General features: G+C 39.6%; 1 long non-coding RNA gene across 2 annotated transcripts in view; it reads left to right on the top strand.

Moving 5' to 3' along the window:
• The first annotated feature begins 3,408 nt into the window (after positions 1-3,408).
• Positions 3,409-12,278, top strand: part of LOC144321645 (uncharacterized) — a 123,429-nt gene continuing 114,559 nt past the window's right edge. Inside the window, exon 1 of one of the 2 annotated variants that reach the window (XR_013387237.1) lies at positions 3,409-3,509. This is a non-coding gene — a long non-coding RNA (uncharacterized LOC144321645). The remainder of the gene's footprint in view (positions 3,510-12,278) is intronic. The other variant, XR_013387238.1, reaches the window with a different exon arrangement.

Genomic DNA, 12,278 nt, shown 5'->3' with positions numbered 1-12,278 from the left:
TCATAGCAATAAGGCAAAATTTTCACTACTCTTTCCTCCATCCCTTCCTTCCTTGCTTTCTTGCCCTTCCTCCCTCCTTTTCTTTCTCCCTCTCTCCTTTCCTCTCCCTCTTCTACTCTTTTTCTTAAGATTTATTTATTTATTTGAGAGAAAGAGACTGTGTGGGGGGGGGCAGGGGGGAGAGAGAGAGAGAAAATCTCAGGCAGACTCCCCACTGAGCACAGAGCCCAACATGGGCTTGATTCCATGACCTTTGAGATCACGACCTGAGCCAAAATCACAGAGTTGGACGTCCAACTGACAGAGCCACCCAGGAATCCCCTCTACTTCTTTTTTTAAAGTATTATAACACTGTGATCTTTTCTCCCCCATTGGTAGAATTTCAGATATTTCTTTCACTTTTGTCCCATAGCTATCTATTCCTCACCTTCTAAATGGTGTTACAATAAAGAGAATACTTTGCTGAAAAATGTCTGGTAATTTTGGAGTCAGAGGAAAGACGATTTTCTTAAATTTATCCTGTTGCTCATATGACATAAGAATTTTAATCCATCCAAATATGTTTGTTTTAAATATGTTCTGGTATTTTTAAGCAGTGCATTCTGAACTGAGTTTTTTCAGTAGGATTACTTTTCTGTACTGATGACTGACATCATCTTTCTGAATTTTCTGCCTTTTAACTATAGATTTTATAAAAGTGAGAAATAAAGTTCAGGAGAATAATCTTTCTAATTTCTGTTTTATGTACTATATGTCTTGTCAATATCTCCTTCCACTAATTAAATTAATCTCTGACTTTGTCCTCTGTAAGTCTTAGTTTTCCTTTTCTGCCCAAATACCTTCTTGTCTTTTTGGTCCTATAAGGTGGTCTTGTGAAGTTTCACATCAGATAATTTGGGACTGATGGAATTGTGTGTTCTCTCTCCAGGTTGCTTTGTGAGAAAGCTCTCCTGAGAAAGTCTTCTGTTTATTTCTAAGACAGTGGCACCTGTCCAACAATGTGTCCAATTTGTCAAGAAGGTCTGATTGAAGCCCTTCATTATCATACATCGGTGAAATAATTTGCTTGAAGGGGAAATGGCTCATTAATAAGAGGAATGAATTGCACATTGTTTTCATCAATAGTTACACAGCTTTCTCATAACATACATTCCTGGCTTTTGTTTCAAATTGTCTACCTGTTTAGTGAGCCTGTGTATGAGAATTGAAGCAGCAGCCTTGAATAGCTACACGTTGTACATGCCAAAGTTCCCTGAGGGAACAGAATCGCAAGGTAGATCAGAAAGTCTTTTGTGCTTTCTCCTAAAGGGACAAATTATTACAAAATATATCTATTTAGGTTCACAGGCCCCTTCTCAGACTCCAGACCTGGATTCAAATTGAGGTCAAAATGTAGTACTAACAGTGTAGATATCTATTTTAAGAACCAAAAGGCTCATTTTGGATAAAATAGCTTATAGTTAAATATATTTAATAAATATTTAAAGTATTTGGCCTTCTTACAAAACCACTTCCCACCCCTTTTTAAAGGGATTGCTTTCCATCAGCTAGGTTTGTTTTGACTCCTTATAATGTTCAGCATTTAACACTGTGGAGGAATTGGGTTAACAATTTTCCCTCTCTTGAAAATTGAGAATAGAGACTAAGAGACAATAAATTGAATTCTGCAGAACTCAGGAGTGTAGAGCATCTATATTCTCCTGTGTGTATTTAGAAGCAAATAAAGCCAGTTTTCACAGAGAGATATATTTAAAGGAAATTGAGAATTCCATCAAAGTTCTTGATGTTTCTCCTGTCCTCTGACGATTGCCTGAATTCTCTCTTTTTTTTTTTTCCTTTGCTTTAGCTAGACTGAATAACTGCCAATTATTTGAAGTTAAAGACTCTGGGCTAATACTAATACATAAGCAAATACAGTTAGAGAGTTATTTATATTCCCATTTAGAAATTGGAATGGCTTTACAGTTTTGCACAGAAAACAGCCAGAGGCAAAGTATTATACTTTAATAATATACAGCCGATGAAATGAAGTAATTAAAATTTGACAAATCCCTTGGATTGTACACTAGCTCATGCAACAGTTAAGGACCTAGAGAACAGAGACATATCAAAAACTGAAGTTTCTGAGCAGCACACATCAATAGCAGCTTTAGTGGGAGTAACTCAGGATAAGTTGGGTTGGAACAAATATTTACATAGAAGAGAATTCAGTAATGCAATGTTATTACAGTCAGTATTTATGAAAACAGATGTATCACTGCAAATCATTGTCTCTGGAGGGATAATTTATAGCCAAAACGATTTTAATTGCCTTGCACCACCCTACTTTATGATTATTTTCCTGGGAAAAGATATTAAAAACAAAGTATCTGGAAATGAAAGGCTCTTCATTTCTTTTTTTTTTTTTAAGTCAGTAAAAATATCATTTAGCTAAAATGTAAATTCCCAAGACTTTATTTTTTTTTATTTTAATTTTTTTAATTCCCAAGACTTTAAAAAATGAATTCATGGGTTTTTGGTTTTGTGTTGTGCTGTGGGGTCTCTTCATTCTGGTCACTTGCATGGAGAGCATAATGACAGAAGACCATCTGAATGAAAAAGCAGCCCCAGAAAACCTGACACATGACTCAGAATCATTGGTGTGGATCTAGGCAGCCCAGGCCCAGGACCACAACCTGGCCGCTGCCACGTGGGGACTCATGGGTGTGCGACCTGGCCACCACACACCGCTGGAGCCCTAGCTGCCAGAACCTGCCTGCTTCCCACCAGCAACATTACGCAGACAGGGAAGATGTCCTTAAAGCAGTGATGTCCCTGAGCCCCCAGCCCTCCTCAAGGGTGGCCATGGCCATGGCCATTCTCCTTATAAATGCTACATGGCTTACCTTTCAAAAGAAAAAAAAAAAACAGAAGTTTTATTAAATATCTAGGCAAGTATGATTTTGTTTCTTCTGGAAAATGAATTTTTTTTATTTAAAAAACACCCAATACTTGATAATTGCAACATATATTTATTCAGTTTTTCCATCGCTTCTAGGGATAACAATGTTAGTATTTTAGCATAAAATTAGGAAAGAAAACTGGTAACATTAATTCTGTATACATATAGCCCTTGACTTTCATCTCCACTTTTATTTGTTGAACAAGTATCATTTCTATTCTTACAGTTGGACATGCAGGTACAACTAAATCATGAAACTAGTCCACACTTTGTCCAGCCAGACTTACTGAGCAGCAGGCACCAGGCCCATGTTATCCAGAGGCTGAGCCTCAGTAGCAGGGCCGTCAGGGGGATGAGGACCTACTAGGCACTTGGAGCTGGGGAAGGAATGTGGAGACAGGAGACCTGAATTATGCAGTCATAATAGGAAAGGCTCCAATACCTTAGGGCTTTGGCTGCAATAGGAACAAAGAAAACAGCTGCATATGGGAACCATGCAGAACTCTAGTCTGAGTGACCAGAATGAACTAGAGCTGGTGGACTGAAATTCTGTGGTCTTGGCAAGTGGGTATGTGAAACTGCTCTCCATCCTAGGATCAGGAAATTACTAAAGTTGTATCAGTGGTTCAGGGTTATTGGGATGATAACCAGAGGGGAAGCAGAGGATTAATTTGGGTTTGTTACTCACAGGGAACACCATTACCTTACTCCTGTGGTTGTAAGCAATTTGCTTAGTGTTCAGGGGCTTCTTATGCTTGTAATGTTTCTGCTTAATTTCTCTCCATTTTCCCTCATATACTCATCAGTATTGCCAATCTTGTCTGTTTTGTCCCCCTATATCTTCCCTTCTGGCCATTCAGTTTCATATCTTTGGAAATTCCATTCATCCCATCTTTACCTGTGTTAATTCTTTCTATTCTTCAAGTCCCAGTTCAATTTTCATTTTCTGCTAATCCTCCAGGGTTAGAAAAGAAAATAGGTATTCTGACTCCTTTTAAAAACATGTATTACTATAAAATATATCACATCAAATATAAAAGTACAGAAAACAATTAATTTTAAAAAAGACCTGTCATTGTAACCACAGCCTATGTGAAGAAATGGAACACTATTAACCCACAAGAAGAACTTTATGTGATTTACCTCCTTGTTTCCTATTTGATCTTTGTCTTGATTGTAATAATCATGTCTTTCTTTTTACTTTTTTATTTGACCTCTTGTTTATACATATCTCCAAGTAACATTGTTGCTTAGCTTCATATAATTGCATCTTACTATGCATTTTGTACTTTACTCAAAATTATACTAGTAAGTTGTATCCATTTTATTGCTTGTAACTATAGTTCATTTACATTTTTGCAGACTATTCCCTTGTCTGAATATTCCACAATTTATTTATTCATTATACTGTACATGGATATTTGGGCTATTTTCATTTTTGGGCTATTATGAGCATTCTGATGTAGGTATCCCAGTGTGATATGGGGTGAGTTTTTTATTTAGTGATGTATTTGTGTTTAACTATGAGCTAATTATTTGTCCCATATTTTAAAATGTTATCATAAAAACAATTTCAATTATAGTATTCTAGCTTGTATTTGTAGCAAAATGTACATAACTGTTATTATGTTTTAGAACATTTATTATTCCAAATTTATTTCTATTATAAATGATGCTATCAGGAATACCTCCAGAGGGATCCCTGGGTGGCGCAGCGGTTTGGCGCCTGCCTTTGGCCCGGGGCGTGATCCTGGAGACCCGGGATCGAGTCCCACGTCGGGCTCCCGGTGCATGGAGCCTGCTTCTCCCTCTGCCTGTGTCTCTGCCTCTCTGTCTCTCTCTGTGTGACTATCATAAATAAATAAATAAAATCTTTAAAAAAAAAAAAAAAAGGAATACCTCCAGAAATATATTTTCTCCCTACATTATGTTATTTTTACAAAAAACAAAACAAAACACCATTCATCTGTGGGGATTCTCCAAAGAGAATGAATATTTAAAGGTCTTGATTTAAAAGAGACAAATGACTTGCTAAGGTTGTTGCACACATTTATATTGACTGCATGATTTTAGTAGAAAATTGGTTTTGGAAGGGAGACACAACATGTTATAGCCATTTATCTATGTGTTCTTTATTGAATAAGTCAGGAAAGAGATAACTCTTTGCTAAGGACTGCCTAGTTTTATACCTCTGACCAAAATTTTGATAGGCTATTCTCAATATTTTATCACAAAGTTTTTGATAGAAGGTAAAAACATTAGGTTGATTTTAAATGGTAGCCACCCAATAATTTAATGATCTGAGTGAGGAAAAATGCATTAGAATAAGTGTGTATGGTAGGTGTCTGTTAAACAGTTAACTGTACTTTATTTTTAGTACTATCTCCAAATCAGAATTTTTGCAATAGATTGGTACACACACACACACAAATTATACATAAAGAACATAAGTGAACAAATGTTTTATTTTTTATTTTATTTTTTTTAATTTTTTTATTGGTGTTCAATTTACCAACATACAGAATAACCCCCAGTGCCAGTCACCCATTCACTCCCACTCCCCACCCTCCTCCCCTTCTACCACCACTAGTTCGTTTCCCAGAGTTAGCAGTCTTTACGTTCTGTCTCCCTTTCTGATATTTCCCACACATTTCTTCTCCCTTCCCTTATATTCCCTTTCACTATTATTTATATTCCCCAAATCCCAAATGAATGAGAACACATAATGTTTGTCCTTCTCCGACTGACTTACTTTACTCAGCATAATACCCTCCAGTTCCATCCACGTTGAAGCAAATGGTGGGTATTTGTCATTTCTAATAGCTGAGTAATATTCCATTGTATACATAAACCACAGCTTCTTTATCCATTCATCTTTCGATGGACACCGAGGCTCCTTCCACAATTTGGCTATTGTGGACATTGATGCCATAAACATCGGGGTGCAGGTGTCCCTGCGTTTCATTGCATCTGCATCTCTGGGGTAAATCCCCAACAGTGCAATTGCTGGGTCATAGGGCAGATCTATTTTTAACTCTTTGAGGAACCTCCACACAGTTTTCCAGAGTGGTTGCACCAGTTCACATTCCCACCAACAGTGTAAGAGGATTCCCTTTTCTCCGCATCCTCTCCAACATTTGTGGTTTCCTGCCTTGTTAATTTTCCCCATTCTCACTGGTGTGAGGTGGTATCTCATTGTGGTTTTGATTTGTATTTCCCTGATGGCAAGTGATGCAGAGCATTTTCTCATGTGCATGTTGGCCATGTCTATGTCTTCCTCTGTGAGATTTCTTTTCATGTCTTTTGCCCATTTCATGATTGGATTGTTTGTTTCTTTGGTATTGAGTTTAAGAAGTTCTTTATAGATCTTGGAAACTAGCCCTTTATCTGATAGGTCATTTGCAAATATCTTCTCCCATTCTGTAGGTTGTCTTTTAGTTTTGTTGACTGTATCCTTTGCTGTGCAAAAGCTTCTTATCTTGATGAAGTCCCAATAGTTCATTTTTGCTTTTGTTTCTTTTGCCTTCGTGGATGTATCTTGCAAGAAGTTACTGTGGCTGAGTTCAAAAAGGGTGTTGCCTGTGTTCTTCTCTAGGATTTTGATGGAATCTTGTCTCACATTTAGATCTTTCATCCATTTTGAGTTTATCTTTGTGTATGGTGAAAGAGAGGGGTCTAGTTTCATTCTTCTGCATGTGGATGTCCAATTTTCCCAGCACCATTTATTGAAGAGACTGTCTTTCTTCCAATGGATAGTCTTTCCTCCTTTATCGAATATTAGTTGACCGTAAAGTTCAAGGTCCACTTCTGGGTTCTCTATTCTGTTCCATTGATCTATGTGTCTGTTTTTGTGCCAGTTCCACATTATCTTGATGACCACAGCTTTGTAGTACAACCTGAAATCTGGCATTGTGATGGCCCCAGATATGGTTTTCTTTTTTTAAAATTCCCCTGGCTATTCGGGGTCTTTTCTGATTCCGCACAAATCTTAAAATAATTTGTTCTAACTCTCTGAAGAAAGTCCATGGTATTTTGATAGGGATTGCATTAAACGTGTAAATTGCCCTGGGTAACATTGACATTTTCACCATATTAATTCTGCCAATCCATGAGCATGGAATATTTTTCCATCTCTTTGTGTCTTCCTCAATTTCTTTCAAAAGTGTTCTGTAGTTTTTAGGGTATAGACCCTTTACCTCTTTGGTTAGGTTTATTCCTACGTATCTTATGCTTTTGGGTGCAATTGTAAATGGGATTGACTCCATTTCTCTTTCTTCAGTCTCATTGTCAGTGTATAGAAATGCCACTGATTTCTGGGTATTGATTTTGTATCCTGCCACGCTACCAAATTGCTGTATGAGTTCTAGCACTCTTGGGGTGGAGACTTTTGGGTTTTCTATGTAGAGTATCATGTCATCGGCGAAGAGGGAGAGTTTGACTTCTTCTTTGCCAATTTGAATGCCTTTAATGTCTTTTTGTTGTCTGATTGCTGAGGCTAGGACTTCCAGTACTATGTTGAACAGCAGTGGTGAGAGTGGACATCCCTGTCTTGTTCCTGATCTTAGGGGAAAGGCTCCCAGTGCTTCCCCATTGAGAATGATATTTGCTGTGGGCTTTTCGTAGATGGCTTTTAAGATGCTGAGGAATGTTCCCTCTATCCCTACACTCTGAAGAGTTTGATCAGAAATGGATGCTGTATTTTGTCAAATGCTTTCTCTGCATCTAATGAGAGGATCATATGGTTCTTGGTTTTTCTCTTGCTGATATGATGAATCACATTGATTGTTTTATGAGTGTTGAACCAGCCTTGTGTCCCAGGGATAAATCCTACTTGGTCATGGTGAATAATTTTCTTAATGTGCTGTTGGATCCTATTGGCCAGTATCTGGTTGAGAATTTTTGCATCCATGTTCATCAGGGATATTGGTCTGTAATTCTCCTTTTTGGTCGGGTCTTTGTCTGGTTTTGGAATTAAGGTGATGCTGGCCTCATAGAACAAATTTGGAAGTACTCCATCTCTTTCTATCTTTCCTAACAGCTTTAGTAGAATAGGTATGGTTTCTTCTTTAAACTTTTGATAGAATTTCCCTGGGAAGCCATCTGGCCCTGGACTCTTGTGCCTTGGGAGGTTTTCAATGACTGCTTCAATTTCCTCCCTGGTTATTGGCCTGTTCAGGTTTTCTATTTCTTCCTGTTCCAGTTTTGGTAGTTTGTGGCTTTCCAGAAATGTGCCCATTTCTTCTAGATTGCCTAATTTATTGGTGTATAGCTGTTCATAATATGTTTTTAAAATCGTTTGTATTTTCTTGGTGTTGGTAGTGATCTCTCCTTTCTCATTCATGATTTTATTAATTTGAGTCTTCTCTCTCTTCTTTTTAATAAGGCTGGCTAATGGTTCATCTATCTTATTAATTCTTTCAAAGAACCAACTCCTGGTTCTGTTGATCTGTTCCACAGTTCTTCTGGTCTCGATTTTGTTGAGTTCTGCTCGAATCTTTATTAACTCTCTTCTTCTCCTGGGTGTGGATCTATTTGCTGTTTTTTCTCTAGCTTCTTTATGTGTAAGGTTAGCTTTTGTATTCGAGTTCTTTCCAGTTTTTGAATGGATGCTTGTATGCGATGTATTTCCCCCTTAGGACGGCTTTTGCTGCATCCCAAAGATTTTGAATGGTTGTATCTTCATTCTCATTAGTTTCCATGAATCTTTTTAATTCTTCCTTAATTTCCTGGTTGACCCTTTCATCTTTTAGCAGGATGGTCCTTAACCTCCACGTGTTTGAGGTCCTTCCAAACTTCTTGTTGTGATTTAGTTCTAATTTCAAGGCATTATGGTCTGAGAATATGCAGGGGACGATCCCAATCTTTTGGTATCGGTTCAGATCCGATTTGTGACCCGGTATGTGGTCTATTCTGGAGAAAGTTCCATGTGCACTTGAGAAGAATATGTATTCAGTTGAGTTTGCATGTAAAGTTCTGTAGATATCTGTGAAATCCATCTGGTCCACTGTATCATTTAAAGCTCTCTTTCTTTGGAGATGTTGTGCTTAGAAGACCTATCGAGTATAGAAAGAGCTAGATTGAAGTCACCAAGTATAAGTATTATTATCTAAGTATTTCTTCACTTTGGTTATTAATTGATTGATATATTTGGCAGCTCCCACATTCGGGGCATATATATTGAGGATTGTTAAGTCCTCTTGTTGGATAGATCCTTTAAGTATGAGGTAGTGTCCCTCTTCATCTCTCACTACAGTCTTCAGGGTAAATTTTAGTTTATCTGATATAAGGATGGCTACCCCTGCTTTCTTTTGAGGACCATTCGAATGGTAAATGGTTCTCCAACCTTTTATTTTCAGGCTGTAGGGGTCCTTCTGTCTAAAATGAGTCTCTTGTAGAGCAAATAGATGGGTCCTGCTTTTTTATCCAGTCTGAAACCCTGCCCCTTTTGATGGGGTCATTAAGCCCATTCACGTTCAGAGTTACTATTGAAAGGTATGAGTTTAGTGTCATCATGATATCTATTCAGTCCTTGTTTTTGTGGATTGTTCCACTGAACTTCTTCTTAAAGGGGAATTTTAAGAGTCCCCCTTAAAATTTCTTGCAGAACTGGTTTGGAGGTCACATATTCTTTCAGTTCCTGCCTGTCTTGGAAGCTCTTTATCTCTCCTTCCATTTTGAATGAGAGCCTTGCTGGATAAAGTATTCTTGGTTGCATGTTCTTCTCATTTAGGACCCTGAATATATCCTGCCAGGCCCTTCTGGCCTGCCAGGTCTCTGTGGAGAGGTCTGCTGTTACCCTAATACTCCTCCCCATAAAAGTCAGGGATTTCTTGTCTCTTGCTGCTTTAAGGATCTTCTCTTTATCTTTGGAATTTGCAAGCTTCACTATTAAATGTCGAGGTGTTGAACGGTTTTTATTGATTTTAGGGAGGGGATCTATTTCCTGGATCTGAATGCCTGTTTCCCTTCCCAGATTAGGAAAGTTTTCAGCTAGAATTTGTTCAAATACATATTCTGGCCCTCTGGCCCTTTTGGTGCCCTCAGGAACACCAATTAAACGTAGGTTTTTCTTCCTCAGGCTGTCGTTTATTTCCCTTAATCTATCTTCATGGTCTTTTAATTGTTTGTCTCTTTTTTCCTCAGTTTCCCTCTTTGCCATCAACTTGTCTTCTATGCCACTCACCCATTCTTCCACCTCGTTAAGCCTCGTCTTTAGGACTTCTAGTTTGGATTGCATCTCATTCAATTGATTTTTAATTTCTGTCTGATTAGCTCTAAATTCTGCAGTCATGAAGTCTCTTGAGTCCTTTATGCTTTTTTCTAGAGCCACCAGTAGCTGTATAATAGTGGTTCTGAATTGGCTTTCTTACATTGAATTGTAATCCAGATTTTGTAACTCTGTGGGAGAGAGGACTGTTTCTGATTCTTTCTTTTGAGGTGAGGTTTTCCTTCTAGTCATTTTGCTCAGTGCAGAATGGCCAAAAGCAAGTTGTATTGGGAAAAGGAAAAAAAGAGAGGAGAGAAAGAAGGAAAGAAAAGAGAAAGAGGAAAAAAAAAAGGAACAAAAAAAAAAAAGAAAAAAGAAAAAGAAAGAAAGGAAAAAAAAGGGCAGGGGAAGGAAACAAAACAAAAAGCAAAACAAAACAAAACAAAACACCACGGAGGAGTATCTTCTGATTCTGTATAGTTTAAGTCCCTTGACTTCCCCTGGAACTTGTCCATCTAGCTGGTCTTCTGGGGGAGGGGCCTGTTGTGCTGATTTTCAGGTGTTAGCACTTGGGGGAGCTGCTCTGCCCCCTGCCTGGTGCAGGGCTCATTGGGGGTTGTTTACCCCGTGAGGCCCCAGGAGAAGCAACCCCAGTGGCGGCGGCCAGCTCTCCAACCCTGGAGTCAGCTCTGGCAGTAACTCCGGAGCTCTCGGTCTGCAGGGCCTGGAGGCTCCAGGGCGGGGCCGCTGCTCTGCTCAGCTCCGGGCAGGAGCGTCCTTGCTGTCCTGTGCCCTCCTGGCCTCTGCCTGTCCCGATCCTGGGCTGTGTCCCGGCGCCCTGTGCTCCCGGCCTGCGCTGTTGGATTCGCGCTCCCGCCTCGCAGCCCCCTCCGCGGAGCCGCCGCCCGAGCCCCTCCGAGCTGCTCCGGGTCCCGCCGTCCGCGCTGCAGACCTTAGGGAGCTCGGCGCACTCTCCCGGGGCGCAGGCGTCTGTTAGTGTCCCCGGGAGCCCGAGGGCATCCCCGCCCACCTGGGTCCTGCTCCAGCTCCCTGCGAGCCCCTTTCCGCCCGGGAAGGTTGGTGCAGCTCCTGCTTCTCCGGGACGGGGCTCTCCTGTCCTGGGGACACTCGCCCCGGCCTCAACCCGGCTCCTCGCGGGCCCCTCCCGGTTGGAGGCCTTTTGTTTCTTTATTTCTTTTTCCCCGTCTTCCTACCTTGATAGAAGTGCGTACTCTTCTCACTGTAGCATTCCAGCTGTTCTCTCTTTAATTCTCAGGCCGAATTCATAGATTTTCAGGATAATTTGAAGGTTTTCTAGGTAATTTGGTGGGGACAGGTGATTTGGGGACCCTACTCTTCTGCCATCTTGCCCCTCCCCTCCAAATGTTTTAAAATTAATGTGAAGGTAGAGTCTTTTTGTCCTTTTTACCAATTCATTACATTCTTCTCAAAGCCATTTGCATATTTGCAGCATCATATACCAGGCTTCTCAGCCTGACCATGACTATGTTTCTTGTTTACTTCCCTCAGTGATTGGAATCTGTGATTGTAATATGTGAAAATAAAAGATGATGAATGGCACTGCTTGTTCCCCAAAATTAAACAATTGCAAGTATCACGAATCTGTACAACTATGACATTTATAGAAAGGGGAAATGAAACAGTAATTATAAAATGAAGTGGCAAGTCCACTCCTAATAAAGCAAACTGGATAAGTTCAGCAGTTGTGCCTCTAACTGTTCTGCAGGATTCACACAAGAAGAGTCCATTTCTTTTATGTTTGTGCCTCCCAATTAAAACATAACCTACTTACTGTATAAATCTGTAACTCTGGGATGCCCGGGTGGTTCAGGGGTTAAGTGTCTGCCTTCGGCCCAGGGCGTGATCCTGGAGTCCTGGGATCAAGTCCTACATCGGGCTCCCTGCATGGAGCCTGCTTCTCCTTCTGCCTGTGTCTCTTGCCTCTCTCTGTGTGTCTCTCATGAATAAATAAATAAAATCTTAAAAAAAAAAAAGTCTGTAACTCTGTCTTTTTCTTGTTATAGCAAAGGGGAAAAGTGTATGTTTGTGTGTGTGTATGCACTTTTAGTATATTTTTCTATTAGTGTATTTTAATATTTACTAATATGT

The sequence above is a fragment of the Canis aureus genome, chromosome 10 (assembly GCF_053574225.1).
Source record: "Canis aureus isolate CA01 chromosome 10, VMU_Caureus_v.1.0, whole genome shotgun sequence".
Lineage (NCBI taxonomy): Eukaryota > Metazoa > Chordata > Mammalia > Carnivora > Canidae > Canis > Canis aureus.
This window is presented reverse-complemented; position numbering and strand designations above follow the sequence as displayed.